At 40.2% G+C, this 16,502-nt stretch overlaps 1 long non-coding RNA gene across 1 annotated transcript; it reads right to left on the bottom strand.

The window, feature by feature from the left end:
• Nucleotides 1–1,887: 1,887 nt before the first annotated feature.
• Nucleotides 1,888–8,158, bottom strand: LOC136771884 (uncharacterized). The gene is made up of 3 exons (XR_010822399.1): nt 8,096–8,158; nt 5,408–6,636; nt 1,888–3,532 (listed from the first exon to the last, which is right to left on the bottom strand). It is a non-coding gene; the product is annotated as an uncharacterized LOC136771884 (long non-coding RNA).
• Between the last annotated feature and the right edge of the window lie 8,344 nt (nt 8,159–16,502).

Consider the following 16,502-nt stretch of genomic DNA (forward strand, 5'->3'; position numbering starts at 1 on the left):
TGAGCTGAAGCACTGATCTAAAGAAGACCTCTCCCCCCCCAAAGTTATCAGATTTCCTAAGCTCATCAGCTTGGAACTGGTTTGCATCAAAGTGACAGTTTTGGGGAGGATGGCACCGAGAAGAGGCCAAATAGTTTGGAATTCTGCTATGAGATGTCTGGAGAAAGGGGCCTGTAGGTGATAAAAACTCTTTGAAGTGGATGAGAGCCGAAATCCCGACATAGAGCTACGAACCCGGGCCAACCGGCATTTCCAAAAGATGGCATGGATTGACATCAGTCATAAATCAAGCCCCCCTCCAATAGGACACTGGGGGCTGAAACCGAAATCCAATCTCAAGAACTCAGGGACCAATCACCTATTGATCTGACAGACTATAAGGAACAGCGGACAGTCAGTCTCTCTCTCTCTCTCTCTCTCACCTGAACCAGTAACTCGCTGCCACAGCTCAACCTGTAGCTCTGTTGCCAGAACCGGAACCAGAAACCAACCAAGTCTTTGCCGGCAACAGAAGAGTTAAACTGGGAGAAGGAGATTGAGCCGTACGAAGAATTCTTTTAAAGGACTTTATTAAATAAAGAACTTTACAGACTGCGCTGCCCGCCTGTGCCCACCTGATCAGTGGAGTTTTACAGCTGGACAATTGACTAAGTCGACTGTATACAAAAGTGTCAGTCATTTAAATAGCTATTGAGTCTTAAGAAACTTGACCCTTGGAACAAACAGGGCCTGCTTTCCTCAAAGACTTTGTCTTCAAGTAACTACAGTGGAAACCCTGCTTGCCAAGAAGATTTTGTGCACAACCTTGGAGCCTTCAAACCAGTGGAAAATCTGGTTGGAAACGACTCTACTTTCGCGAAACCCCAACTTCCAGGTGCATCGACTGAGTGGAAGTTCTTGGACAAAGCCGAACCGGACTGCCTTTGTTCCAAACCACACGGACCTCGTGCCGTGTGCTGTTATCTGAGCCCGAAGACAGAGAGGTCTCTCTGCGACGAAGTTCACATAAGTTTAACAGTTTGGAGTTCATGATTCATGACAATTGAGGAATCAATTAGAAATGTTAATCTGTGACTCATAACTCTAGAATGTGTAATATCATTTTGTTTTCTTAAATATAAATGTGTGTTGCATTAAACTGTTTTGTTGATAATTTTAGAAATAAAATCTGTCAACGCCGAGAAATATCTTCTCATTCCTGTTTTACTGTTTAGTCTGAAATTGACACAAGTTAATAGACATTAGATTATTGGTGGCCCTGCCTATCCTTAATCATTGAATAATAATCAGTTAAGGGAAATTGTGGTAACAAGTAATGATAGGATCTTTCTCGGCACCTAAACGTAAATGAGACTGATATATATATAACGAGAAGTTACCTGACATAAATAATAACCTGCGTAGTTATTTAATGTCTGACTAACAATACTAATGAGAGACTCACCTTCGTCTTACTAACCGGTATTGTAGTCAATGTGTTTATAACCTTTTTTGTTTAACGATTTGTGTTATCATATGTGATCCCATGGTCTTTGATTTGGTCACGGAAGTGATTTGTCTTTGATTTGTTGATCTAGAGTTGAATTTTAATTAGTTTTTCCCTTTTGTATATTTAGTGTAGTGCTACATTTAGTCTTTGTTTTGAATAAATTTGACAATTTATATCTTTGGAATTGGTGTCTGCGTCCAATTATTACAGAAATTGAGTTCTACAAGATTCCAGGATTCGTGATAAGGTGATACTATAAATTCACTTCTTTAATTTAAATTTATAAGTGTACCTTACGCTACATAATTGGCCTTCTTTAGATCAGTGCTTCAGCTCAGAGCCCAAATGCTCTTATCCAAATACACCCAACATAACGCTACAAAAGTAATACATTGAAGTTTTTAATTTTTTCCATAAAAAGTTTATTTTTGGAATTTTTAAAATACCAAAAAACAAATGCTTACAAATAAGTGTACAAGAGATATCATCAGTTTTGCAAGGAGCACATCCGTGTAGCCCCGCAAAATTACATGGCAAAACAAAAACACAATTGGGCTGCATTGAATAAATACAAAAGCATCCTCAAATGTACTCATTATTTCTGTTGTCATTATTACTATAGTAATATTTAATCATAACAAGAATATCTAAATTGCGCATTTTCATTCTCGTGATAAACTTCTGCCCCCCCTTCCCAATCACTATCATAACTGTGTACAATACTGAACAATGTGCCCAATTAAGTTTACAATACAAAAACATGCTTGATTAAGTTTTATAGTTCTCAGAAAGAGTAAAATGTTAAAAACATCCTCCTCTTAGAGACAGGGTTATGTTTTACAGGTTAACCCGAAGACTTAATCGATAATTGAGCATGCAATATCTAATAGATCGATTAAAATATATATATATTTAGAGTTACTTTTGTTTGACATACAATACAAAATAAGGACCCTCTGTAATATACTCTTACAATGTTTTATTATCAGTCAAAAGTCAAACTAAAACAAAATAAGTAACTTACTGTGTGTTGTCCTTACGAAATGTCCAACTAGATAACATAATTGTAAAGGTCCAAAAATAATCAAAAACTATGTACAGTATATCCAATCCAGTGTCCATTCAAACAGGCGTATTTTAAATGTTTGACAGGAATACAAGCCGATCGACTTGCTCTGGATCCAGGGCTGCTTTACAATGTTTCCTGCTGTAAAAGAGACACATTTAGGGCACAGGGATGTGCCTGACACACACAAGTCTTTTTTGGCCAGTTGAGCAAGATGTGGCTACTTCAGGCCTGATTGCCGAGAGTGGTGTCTCCAGCGTCTCCTGCATCAGTTGTATTTCATAATTCTCCATTTCTTCTTGCTCACAGGTGTTAGTGTCACCAAACAGGTCACCCATTGATAGTCAGCACAGTTTTTCTACTAGCTTCTATATTTTCAGAAGTGCCATGTTCCTTTCCCAAACCAGTTTCTTTTCCAAAACCCTGTATCAGTTCTTTTTGAATGTCTCTGTGCACCTGGCGCTTTTGATGTTCAGATCAATGTATCAATCGGTGAAAGCGTGGGTCAAATGACGTTTTGTTCAAAAGTATGGATGTTGATCGTCGTTCTTCTTTGTTGTACCTCAAACTCAGATCACTGTAGATTTTGTTTTGCATCTCCTTCATTACAGGAATTTCAGATGATGCAAAGTTCTTAACTTGATTGATCAGGATATGCTGAAGGGGTAAAACCGCTGAAGCTGTGGGGTATTTGTTTGTTGATAATGCAGAGGTTGCCCTTTTGAATGGCTTCAGAGTGTCAACAACCATCCATTCATTAGTGGTTAACTCCAGATGAGAGCTTTTCATTCCCCAAAGATTACAACGGCCACTGCAGCCGTCCCGTCATCTTCCGCCAGCTCCACTGCTGAAGAGTTGGTTGGATCGCACTTAGTATGGATCCTGAGCTTCCCACCGTCGCTCTCAGGAATAAGGAGAAGTTTAATTTGTCTATTCGTGGCTTTGTTCTGCTATTCTGAAGTAGAAGCACTGTAGAACTACACAAATACAAAGTAAATGTAATATTAACAAATACACAACACAAATAGAATAAAAAAAGATTTAAAAGAACAAATTACATTGCTAATTGTTTTCATAAGTGTTATAAATTTAAAATAGTGTTTCAGTGTTGTTGTTGTTATTAAGTGTTACAAACGTGTGCTTTTCAGTGACGTTGTGTGTGGAGGTTCTGTGCCAAAAATAACTACATATTGACTTTGTGCAGCTTTAAAGATGGTCAGTTCGGAGAAGTTTCACTATTCACTTTAGAAACAATTCTATCCCGTCAATTGGTCACAAACTTTTCCTCACCAGTGACAATTCATCAACAATAAGGTCACCGACAAAAGATTGTGATCAACAAGTTTTCTGTAAGAAATCACTACTTAAGCTGTGCTAACAACAAATAGTGCAATAATAAGTAACAGATACAGTACATATTCACTTACAAATTACATAAATAAATCCCCAACTGATCAAAGAAACACAGACAGCGCAGATACAAACACGGGCCCACTGTGCGTCTGCTGTACACAAGGCACAGAAACGCTAATACATGCAATGGAAACATGGCTGTAACCTGGATTCACAGCCTCTTATTCACTCAGTCTGCTTCTGCCTCATAGTTAGGGCTGTCAGTCAATTCAAATATTTGATCGGTCAATCAATGGGCATCAGTTGATTAATCAGTAGATTAAATCGAGCACTTATTAACAGTCTTTAAGTGCTTGCGCCACACAGTAATACTTAAATACTAGGTATTGATCTTACAATATAACACTGAACGGGAATGGTTAAAAAAAAAAAAAAAATATATATATATATATATATATATATATATATATATATATATATATATATATATATAAATACACTAAATAATTATAATTAGATAACTAAATAATAATCACTTCAGTAAACGGATGTTTTGTTCACAATTGATACCATAAACTACTCACATTGCTTGCAAAGGAAACAGAAAACCTTGACTTTGTCAAATCTCCATCAACTGCAAGATGCTATCCTATCAATATGGGCCAACATTTCTAAAGAATGCTTTCAGCGCCTTGTTGAATCAATGCCACGTAGAATTAAGGCAGTTCTGAAGGCGAAAGGGGGTCAAACACAGTATTAGTATGGTGTTCCTAATAATCCTTTAGGTGAGTGTATATATATATATATATATATATATATATACAAACATACATACACTAAATAATTATAATTAGAAAACTAAATTATAACTGCTTCAGTAAACTGATGTTTTGGTCACAATTGATACCATAAACTACTCACATTGCTTGCAAAGGAAACAGAAAACCTTGACTTTGTCTTCAATGTTTCCTTATGAATTCAGTTTGAATTCAATAATCTAGCATCTAAGCAGGGCAATATTTGTCTTGTGTATTTAATAAGCCTAATCAGCAGCCTAAACTGCAGCTACTCTTCCTGGGGTCCACACAAAACCTAACACATAACCAACAAAAGAAAAGACATTTACAGACATGACAAGAATTAAAATAAAAGCACAAGATCCTGTCCTGCATACGCCACCTAATTATTTATACATATTTTACTTGTTTACATTAAATATACAATCAATAGTTACAGGTTCTTCGATGCACAACAAGAGCCAGAGCCAGCAGCCATGAAGTGTTGCTTCACTCGTTTCACTGTGTGCATTAGTAATATGAACTGGAAGTGAGATGCACTCCACTATGACTCGATCCAACACTGTGCGTTGCATTCGCGGTGTTCTAGATGTTGGAACTGTGTGGAGACCTCTGCTGCAGGTCTGGTGGGGTGTGTGTGTGTATTAGAGCCCAGTGTGACTCGACTATACAAACACTTAAGGATTTTCAATACATTAATACCTAGTGTCACCCGGTCGATGTCTCCCGTCACCTCCTTACTCCTTCTCCAGGACTGGCAATTTGTGGATGGGGGGTGGGCAGGGGGGATGGGGATGGTTCTAAAGCTGGACCAGGAAACGGTAAACACTGGCGATTTAAACTATATTAAGAAAAAAAAATTATATATATATATTATACACACACACTGATCAGCCATAACATTATGACTACCTGCCTAACATTTTCTCTGGTGACTGCAGGGTGGGGGGTGCTGACGGAGATTGCTCCAGTGAGAGTGGGGTGGGGCTGCCTGATCTGCACCAACGCAGCCCCATACGCCATAAACTGCGATGCACTGTGTGTTCTGACACCTTTCTATCAGAACCAGCATTCACTTTTTTAGCAATTTGAGCTACAGTAGCGCTTCTGTTGGATCGGACCACATGGGCCACACGGGATTGGTGGAGTGCTGCAGAGATGGTTGTTCTGCTGGAAGGTTCTCCTCTCTCCACAGAAACACGCTGGAGTTCTGTCAGAGTGACCATCGGGTTCTTGGTCACCTCCCTCACTAAGGCCCTTCTCCCCCGATCGCTCAGTTTGGCCGGGCGGCCAGCTCTAGGAAGAGTCCTGGTGGTTCCAAACTTCTTCCATTTACGGATGATGGAGGCCACTGTGCTCATTGGGACCTTCAATGCTGCAGAAATTTTTCTGTACCCTTCCCCAGATCTGTGCCTCCATACAATCCTGTCTCGGAGGTCTACAGACAATTCCTTGGACTTCATGGCTATGTTTGTGCTCTGACATGCACTGTTAACTGTGGGACCTTATATAGACAGGTGTGTGCCTTTCCAAATCATGTCCAATCAACTGAATTTACCACAGGTGGACTCCAATCAAGTTGTAGAAACATCTCAAGGATGATCAGTGGAAACAGGATGCACCTGAGCTCAATTTTGAGTGTCACGGCATAGGCTGTGAATAGTTATGTGCTTTTTTGTTTTTAAATACATTTGTAAAGATTTCAAACTTCTTTCACGTTGTCATTAACGGGTACTGTTTGTAGAATTTTGAGGAAAATAATGAATGTAATCCATTTTGGAATAAGGCTGTAACATAACAAAATGTGGAAAAAGTGAAGCGCTGTGAATAGTTTCCAGATGCACTGTATATAGACACTAAAACGGTCACCAGCACAGCCCCAGCTGGGGATTTTAGGCTCCCCCCCAACTGTGCAGGACCCAGAGACAGACCTGTGGAGAGAGAGACCCCATTAGTGCTGCTGCCCCTCACACTCGATACCTTCCCCCTCTGGGACAATTACCAAACCACAGCCCCCCCACAGGGCTCAGAGGTTTAGTCTTCTCTTCTGCACAGAGAGACAGTCAGTGCACTGACACAGACACACCAGAGCACATCAACACACATCTCTTATGATTATGGACTCTCTCACACACACAGCAGGTCATTGTGGAAGTACTGAAGCGCTTACACTGATCTTGTCTGCAGATAACGGCACAATACAGGCGTGTGGACGTGGGGTAATACTGAATTGTACACATTATACACTGGGTGAGGTTTGCTGCCAGTGATGGTAAGGACTGCCCCTCTGCTGTTCTCCTCCCCACCCCCTGGTCCTTCTCCTCTGTCCCACTCCTGATACGAGTTTGTACATTCAGTCCCAGACTCGAATAACTCGCTTCCCAAATCCTACACAAGACCAGCACAGTGAAACAGAAATACTCCTGAGTGCTGGTGTGTGAGGCGCCCTGTCCCTCAATGGCGCCGCGCATCCCTGCAGCCCCGCCGCCTCTCGCAGCCTCTCCTGCAGCCTCCACACCGCACTGCGCATGCCCGGACGCGTCCGCCACTGGAAACGTGGCATGAGCGGCACTGTGACGCCCCACGAAATACGACCTCCTGATTGGCTGCTGGAGTCTGTACAGATGTCAGTCAAGTGTTATCGACCAATAGCGGTTCTAGAAAAGTATCCTCGGCTGAGCAAGACCGTTATGTATTTTTCGTGCAGAAAAGCCTGTCTGCCTGCAGCACATGAAGTGCGTTAATGAAACAATCATGATAACGGGTCACAATGAGTTGACTAAACGGTGTTTTTCAGCGAATCATATATACATTATTTCATGATTTGCGCTGGATTACCTGCACCCGCCCCAGCGCTCTTGTTTTGCACAGATTTATCCCCACCCTGTTTTCATCTGGCATCGAAAATGTAATTATATTTTAATCTCAATAACGTCATTTCAATGTAAAAATATGTATACAAAATACAACATCACTATGCATAACCGTCAAAAGACACAATGCAGAAACTAAAACTGACAGCATAGCACCGTGCACAGCATTATAACTGCAGTAACGATATTTACCTGTACATAGTTTTTGTACAAACTTTAAACAATATTAATATGTACAGAAAAACTTTGAAGTCTTCTTACATTCACAAAAATTAAAAACATACACAATTTTAATACTCGATTAAAACTGTTTAAATCCATTTCTAAACTCATTTAAAAACTTTTTAAGCCCTAAAGTGTTTGAAGAAAAAAGGAAATCGCAAATAAATTCTAAGTGAATGTATGCATTAAAGCATAAAAACGATTAAATTCGTGAACAAATGGCAAACTGCCAAAACAACAAAATTGAACAAAACAGTCAAATGCATCAGATCAATCAAAACGTATCTTTACATACCTAGACACTCTACTCTTCTGTGACTCCACACTGTTCCGAAAGTAACCACGTCACAGAGCATGACGTCGTCCCTCCACCGCCCTATAAAAACCCCGCCCACAAGCCCCGCCCACGCTGGCACCGAGGCGCCCCATTGGTCGGCGCTCTGCGCACTAGAGACGCGATGATCAGAGTAGAGAATAGATAGAGAGCTTCACGGCACTTTTGTATGTAAAGAGTTACGCCATCTTGACTAGGATTAGTGCTATGTACGATTCAGCATTCAGGGAGCAGTAACTGTAAATCATTTCCCAAGAAAGGCTTCACAATAATTTGTTACGTGGCCAATCACCTGCAGAAGACACTTGTCAGTAATTTTGTATGCGGCCAATCACCTTCCTCATTTATAAAACTAAGGCAAAAGAAAAAACGAAGAGGAGGGAGGAAACTCCTATTGTGATTCTTTTTTCGAAGAATTGGCGTTGATGTTTGTAAATGGTAGCTAGTGTTGAGGTCGTTAACCGGGAGATGTTCTATTCCATTCACCTAAAAATGTCATAATGTATATTTTTCAAATGATGTGACTATTTTGCCACATATTCAGATTTTAAATCAGTCCTGTAACACTACAACCAAATGAATTAAAGGATGCCATGCGTACATATTCAACGCTAATTGGGATTGAAATTGAAACTATTTCGTCTTCATGTAGAATAACTGAATTTCATAACTTTATGTGATTTGTTGATAGTGAGAACTAATTACTGACATTTTCTCTGTATATTTTTGACAGCAACCAGTTGTGTGTGTTCACAGTACTACACACACACTGACAGGCAATACTACATGAAGTGACACTGTGTGTCACTACACACTACCTGTGTGAAATGAATGATTCTCCCCCCCACCTTTTTTCTTGTATGTTGTTAAGCGAGGGGCTCATCAGGTTCCAGCCTGTTCTCGCTGATGAATGAAACTATCAGGCAGAAACACGCCTATGATCAGATGATGGGCATCATTGATCAATAGCTCTAGATCTAGTCCTGGATCTAATCAGACTTCAGTCAGAGGTAGTGACTCTGGTGGGGATGATGTAAACACAGCTGGTAGTGATCTAATGACAATGATAAATACATGATGAGAGATCACTTATCTGTGAAAAGCTATTCCTTGTTTGCCAGTGGCGTGGTGTTTAGCGCTGCTGCCTCACAGCTCTGGGATCCCATGTTTGAGTCCTGGGTTCGGGGGCCTGTCTGTGTGGAGTTTGCATGTTTTCCCTGTGTCTGTGTGGGTTTCACTGGGCACTCTGGTTATCTCCCACCATCCAAGGACATGTGGGTTAGGTTGATTGGTCTCTAAATTGCCCTGTGTGTCTCTGTGTGTTGCCCAGCGATGGACTGGCGTCCCGTCCTGGGTGTATTCCTGCCTTGCGCCCTATGCCTGCTGGGTTCGGCTCTGGCTTCTCCGTGACCCTCGCCAGGATAAGCGGTTTCAAAGATTTATGGATATTCCTCGTTTGCTAGTTTCATGTTTCGCCTATTTGTGCACCCAGTGTTGTGGCATTTTGAGATAATACTCGAAGTCAAAGATTCAGATGATTACTGTTTGCCAGTGTGGCGATGACTGGGCTGACCTCCCCAATATGGCGGCCACATTACTCTCCCTCACACCTCTACCATCGAAGGATGGGAAGATTATATGAATAAGAGGCCCTGGATTCCCTACAGTAGGATTTCTAGCATTATATCATAGAATCCAGTGCAGGTGACAGGCAAGCTATGAACAACATGAAAAGCTCTGAGGCTATCAGTAGCTGCACAGTAGCAAAGACAAGGTACAGCAGCAGCAAACCCTCGCCCACTCCTCCCTCCTCAGCACCGTGACCTGATGGGGTGCAGGATTACCATGGATCGCTGCAGGGGTGTGAGGCTGCAAAAAGGTTAAGAACCACTTTCTAATGGTTACAATTAATCTTCATTGCAGATGTGATGGAGTTATCTTAACCCTGTGAGCAGTAAACACCTACCGACCAGTACGTTAGAGTGCTGTGGTCCTCAGGGAGTTACACATACTGGTACGTGCTGTCCGCTGCCTCGCAGACAGTCTGCAAGCTCACGGCTGCGGGCAAAGAGCACCGAGGCGACTGTGACGTCAGTCACGACTGGATGGATGGTTAGCACTGAAAGCCGAATGATCTGTGAGGGGGTCCAGCCACCCTTTATCACAGGGCTTGCTGCAGTGTTTGCCACTTTTTATATCTTCAACCTACAGTACCAAGATGAGGCGGCTCAGACACGGGAGTTCATTCAGAGGTAAGGCCTCCGGAATATATATTCCTAAAATGGGATTCCAAACTAACCTGAATATGAATATAACCTGAATATAACTTTATAAGTTTTATTGTGCTCATGACTTTGACATAAATCTGATGCCATACCTGAAGAGTAATTTTACTTTAAAAAAGGTACTTTCTACTAAAATGTAAATTTTATTCAAAGGATTTATTGTTTTGAACTAAAATACCATTCAAGTGATACTGCTTTAATAATCAGTTGTAATTTCATGTTACATTCTGTGAGTTCTTGCATTCCCCGATCTCGGGCTTGTTTGTTTTAGGTGCTTCATTGGGATTAACCCAGAGGGGAACAAAGGCCGGCCGTAAAAAGATAATGTCCAAAAAAACAGGCAAGATGGTCCAAAAGAAAACGTAGACAGTAAATCAACATGTTGTCACTCTATTAAAAAACCTGATGGATTTTGAGTGGCACTTCATTAAGGTTAGTGTAAGTGTCTCTTCGTGTTTGAAATGTTTCTCTGCCCTCCAATCGTTTCGTTTTTCATCCTCTCTCTCTCGTCTATATCTCATGCAGTAAGCAGTCAGCTGGGACACCCGTTTACCAATCAACAAACTGAAGCCATTCATTTTGATATTAATGTATAATTTTTTTGGTTTTGTTTTATTGAACAAAAGGCATAGTTTACATTGGCACGAGACAGGCCATTTTAATAATTTTATTTTTTAACTTTAAAGTGACAATGATTTATCTTTGTTTCAAAAATATATGACCGCATACATTGCTACCTTTTAATATACACTCACCTAAAGGATTATTAGGAACACCATACTAATACTGTGTTTGACCCCCTTTCGCCTTCAGAACTGCCTTAATTCTACGTGGCATTGATTCAACAAGGTGCTGAAAGCATTCTTTAGAAATGTTGGCCCATATTGATAGGATAGCATCTTGCAGTTGATGGAGATTTGTGGGATGCACATCCAGGGCACGAAGCTCCCGTTCCACCACATCCAAAAGATGCTCTATTGGGTTGAGATCTGGTGACTGTGGGGGCCAGTTTAGTACAGTGAACTCATTGTCATGTTCAAGAAACCAATTTGAAATGATTCGACCTTTGTGACATGGTGCATTATCCTGCTGGAAGTAGCCATCAGAGGATGGGTACATGGTGGTCATAAAGGGATGGACATGGTCAGAAACAATGCTCAGGTAGGCCGTGGCATTTAAACGATGCCCAATTGGCACTAAGGGGCCTAAAGTGTGCCAAGAAAACATCCCCCACACCATTACACCACCACCACCAGCCTGCACAGTGGTAACAAGGCATGATGGATCCATGTTCTCATTCTGTTTACGCCAAATTCGGACTCTACCATCTGAATGTCTCAACAGAAATCGAGACTCATCAGACCAGGCAACATTTTTCCAGTCTTCAACTGTCCAATTTTGGTGAGCTTGTCCAAATTGTAGCCTCTTTTTCCTATTTGTAGTGGAGATGAGTGGTACCCGGTGGGGTCTTCTGCTGTTGTAGCCCATCCGCCTCAAGGTTGTACGTGTTGTGGCTTCACAAATGCTTTGCTGCATACCTCGGTTGTAACGAGTGGTTATTTCAGTCAAAGTTGCTCTTCTATCAGCTTGACTCAGTCGGCCCATTCTCCTCTGACCTCTAGCATCAACAAGGCATTTTCGCCCACAGGACTGCCGCATACTGGATATATGTTCCATGCAATAAAAATGTCACTTGCCTTATCCTCTCCTGTATTAGGTGTTTTAGTGGTTATGCATTTTTAAGACGGCAGAACTGATCATTTTTAAATCTCAAATCTGGATCACAGAGGTTAACAACACATTGTTATTTACAGTAAATGTATAAAAAGTACTGCGAATTGCAGACATTTTAATACAAAGAAAACCTTTAAGTAGTTTACAGTAAACTACATTATGACATTTTCAATTTCAATTTAAACTTATTTTTCTTACAATTTTCTAGTCAAAGTACTAGTCAAAATACAACTTTAAAATGTATTGGATAAAGATTTAAAGAGTTATGATCATTAATTGTATATGTATTAAAAGTACAGATATTTTTAGCGAGTTCCCATCACTTACACTGCATATCAGGTGTAAATTGTAATACCTTTTTGTAAGTTGATGATTCTGCTTGTATAGCAGGAGGCCCTTCCACCCCGACCTTTTGTGGGCAATTCTAAAAGGGTTTTAGTGATTTATTTTCCTGGTCTGGGCTCCCATGAGCCCATGCATCTGGTGTCTGTTTTAGTGCCGGCTATGGTTTCTTTTACTACAGCTGGACTGTCCTCCGTATGAGTTACTATGCAGCACGATAAACGCCTTCACACTAACAATCCAGAAACACAACTTCATTTCCAAAGGACCATTAATGAAACAGCGTGAAACTGAAAAACAAGACAACAGTGTCTGCATAAGAAACAATGAAATCTGTCCTAAAGTAAAGACTGGATGCATCGGTATCTGAATCAATGAAAGATAATTCACAGCCCTTGGTAAAATCTGAATATACTTGTTCATATAGCTACACTGAAAGATGACCAGATACTTTGTTTTCTTTCAAGACAAGAGGCCAAACAAACACACATCATATAAAACAACTTAATAAACCTATAAATACATGAATGCTTCAGTTCAAATCTGTGCGCATGTGTGCGTCACTATCAATAGCAATAGTTATTGGATAGCTTTGTCCAGAAATCCAGATTCCAAAGTTTTGAAACAAGAGAACTTTTGTAGGCGCGATACACTGTTTGTAGACTTGCACACGTGGTATTCTGTATGGTCTCCAAAGTCACAAAAGGTCTTTGTCTGGTTTAGATTTACTTGTGGTAAATTGTTGATATTCTAAGTTTTGGCATTAGAGTCATTAAGTGATTAATCTCTTACTGTTTAGTTGGGTTGTTACTGAATAACCAAAAACAATGACGACCCAAATGTCCCCTTTTGAAGCATTGATTGTGAAAGTATCAGGGATTGAGATCCCCGAATACATTGAAAGCCTAGGCGGTTTGGACTTTGATGAAGTAGAGTCGCGTCAAACTCAGTTGTTGAACGACACTACGACTAAACTCGAAAAAGAAGAGGCGATAGATGTGGTGAAGGTTGTGTCTAGCTTAGCGTTTGCGAGCTTTTTTTTTTTTTTTTTACAGTGGTCTCTTATTTTTTTCCAGAGCTGTATATTACACTTTAATAAGTAGTAATTCATTTAAACAACAAATACTGAATGTACAGTTTCTGTCACTAAACCCCACTGTAGTCTGTGAAGGACGTGAATAATTCTGGAGGCAACTGTACCTGTTGGCCTAGTTAGTAGTATTACTAGATGTAACTTTTTTATTGATTCTCTGTTAAGTTGAGGAATTGAAATGCAGGAAAAGCATCTCAACACTTAAATAATAATAAAGTACCAAAAGTAAAATGATTGACACCAATTTATACTGTACACCAGTTACCCAAAAACATTAGTTTCACGGATTTTTTTTTTTTAATAATTTTGCATTTTTGTAAAAACACGTTTATTGACTTGTGACTTCTTTATAAAACAACGTCTATTTTAATGTACTTAAATATTGTTTTAAGCAGATTGCATACTTATTAAAAACAGAACATTACCACAAAAACATGAAATTTCAGAACAAAAACAAAACGGCAGAAACGGGACAATATTCATGTTTCAAACTGCCTCTGAATAAACAAGAAATTAAGAAACGCCGCCTGCGCCAGGTACACTCAATGACGCGCATGCGCTGATTAAGGGTCTGTCTGCTAAATTGCATACTGTAGCTCTTGTGGCGAGGGATCATCTAAAATAAATCATATTTACTGTAATGTCTCTACATAGGTCAGACATACAAAATAACAGGAGAAAGCAACCCTTGGAACGCTGACAACCCAGACCAATACTGTTTATTAGGTAGTAGTATTTTACATTTTACAGATAAAAACATTCAAAATTGTAATACTTATGATTAAAAACAAATTTAAATCAATTACTAAAATCACTTAAATTTTTTTTAAATCTCAAAGTGATTAAATTCAAAATAACTGAACATGTGCATAAAAAGAAAGACAAATGTGCTAAAAGCAAACCTACTAACCAACAAAAAATGTCAAATAGGTAATATCGTTGTACACCAACATTTCACTTCAGTACAGCTCTACACCGTCTTTTCAGCTTCACGAGAACCTTCTCCTCATCTAGTTTGTGGCCAGGGGGGTCTTATGCATACTTTCAGGGGTATGTTACTCAAAACTCCCTTGTAGAGGTAGAGGCAGAGGACCCCAAATGTGTGGCATAGGGGACAACACTTTGAGTGAGAAATACCAGTTCAAATCAATAGTTCCCCAGGATAACACTATTTTACTTTAGAAGGGGACACCTTTCTTCTGTCAATTGGACCTAAAATGGTTCTGGGGACTTTCTTCTCAATATTGGAAACACCCCTTGGAAAGCTAACAGCCCAATCTAAGACACAAAGCTCTGGCACTGGGGACACTATTCCCAGTATTCTGTTCCCAGTCCCACAAATAGCTCCCCAGCATGACACTAGTGTGGGTTTAAAGGGGATCCTTTCTACTATCCAAAGGACCTACAATGGTTGTGGGGACGTTCTTTTAATTAATAAAAAGCCAGCCACTGAACGCTCACACTCCAATTACATTTAGGCATGGGGGACACCCGTTTGTGTGACTATTCCCAGTTTCACAAATTGCTCCCCAACATAAAACTACTGTACTTTAAAAGGAAACCCTTTCAACTGTCAAAGGGAGCAGGAATGGTTTTGGGGACTTTTTTTAAAATATTTGAAAACAAAGGAAAAAATGGATCACATGCCACAGGTTAACAACCAGTCCAGTCAAACCCTAAGAGAGATCAGGATAAATGAGGAGGAGGTACTAAAGGGACTAGCAGAATTAAAAACCAACAAATCACCTGGGCCAGATGGGATATTTCCAACAGTATGTAACCCTCAGAGCCCCACTCCCCCATTTTCATATGTTTACAGTTAACAAAGGTTAAAGGCAGGTATTTTACATAGAATTACTGAGCACCAACTGGAGATTCAGAAAATAACATAAGTAATTGTTTGCCCCAACAAAAGTCTGTACAGATGTCAAAAACGTAAAGAAAACTAAAGGAGCTTATTAGAAATAACTACATTTATTGGAAATATTATACTTTTTAAGTGCTTCAAATACTTGACACCAAACAATACAATTTCAAAATCTGACCCAGCTGGGTATGATCTTGTGTAAAAAAATACTATGACTCACATTTGACCTGCAGAACAAACAATACAGCCATTTATATTCGACTACCAACAGCTGCAATAACTACACTGCAGTGTATATACAATCAGACACAGGGAAACATAATTCAGACACCTGTCTTTTGAATAGTGTCACTTTAGTCATCATCACTTGCACAGTTTCTGTCTATGCACATGTCCATGTCTTCTTGCAGTGCACATTATACTGCTGTGAACACACGTGTATGGTTTGCTTGTGAGCAGCCAGGTGTTTCATATTTGTGTCAGGTTGCATTTGTCTACATAGTCTTTGGTTTCCTCGGTTTGGCCGGTGCTGCTCTGCCTGTACGTGCCAACAGTGAGTGACGGGCGTTTGAGCCAATGAGAGGCCGTGCTCGCGTAACATTTGTCAACAGTTAAAGATAGTATTTCAGCGCTGTTTGTTTGGTCTTGTGTTCAAGTCTTTAACTGAATCACGTCTTTGAGTGTCCATCTGTGTGTAAGATGCGTGTGTGTGTAGTCTGAGTGTAAGATGCGTGTGTGTGGTCTGTGTGTGTGTAAGATGTGTGTGTGTGGTCTGTGTGTAAGATGCGTGTGTGTGTAGTCTGTGTGTAAGATGCGTGTGTGTGTGTAGTCTGTGTGTAAGATGCGTGTGTGTGTGTGTGTAGTCTGTGTGTGTGTAAGATGTGTATGTGTGTAGTCTGTGTGTAAGATGTGTGTGTGTGGTCTGTGTAAGATGCGTGTGTGTGGTCTGTGTGTAAGATGTGTGTGTGTGTGTGTGGTCTGTGTGTAAGATGTGTGTGTGTGTGGTCTGTGTGTAAGATGTGTATGTGTGTGGTCTGTGTAAGATGC

This window comes from Amia ocellicauda, chromosome 15 (assembly GCF_036373705.1).
Source record: "Amia ocellicauda isolate fAmiCal2 chromosome 15, fAmiCal2.hap1, whole genome shotgun sequence".
Taxonomy (NCBI): Eukaryota; Metazoa; Chordata; class Actinopteri; order Amiiformes; family Amiidae; genus Amia; species Amia ocellicauda.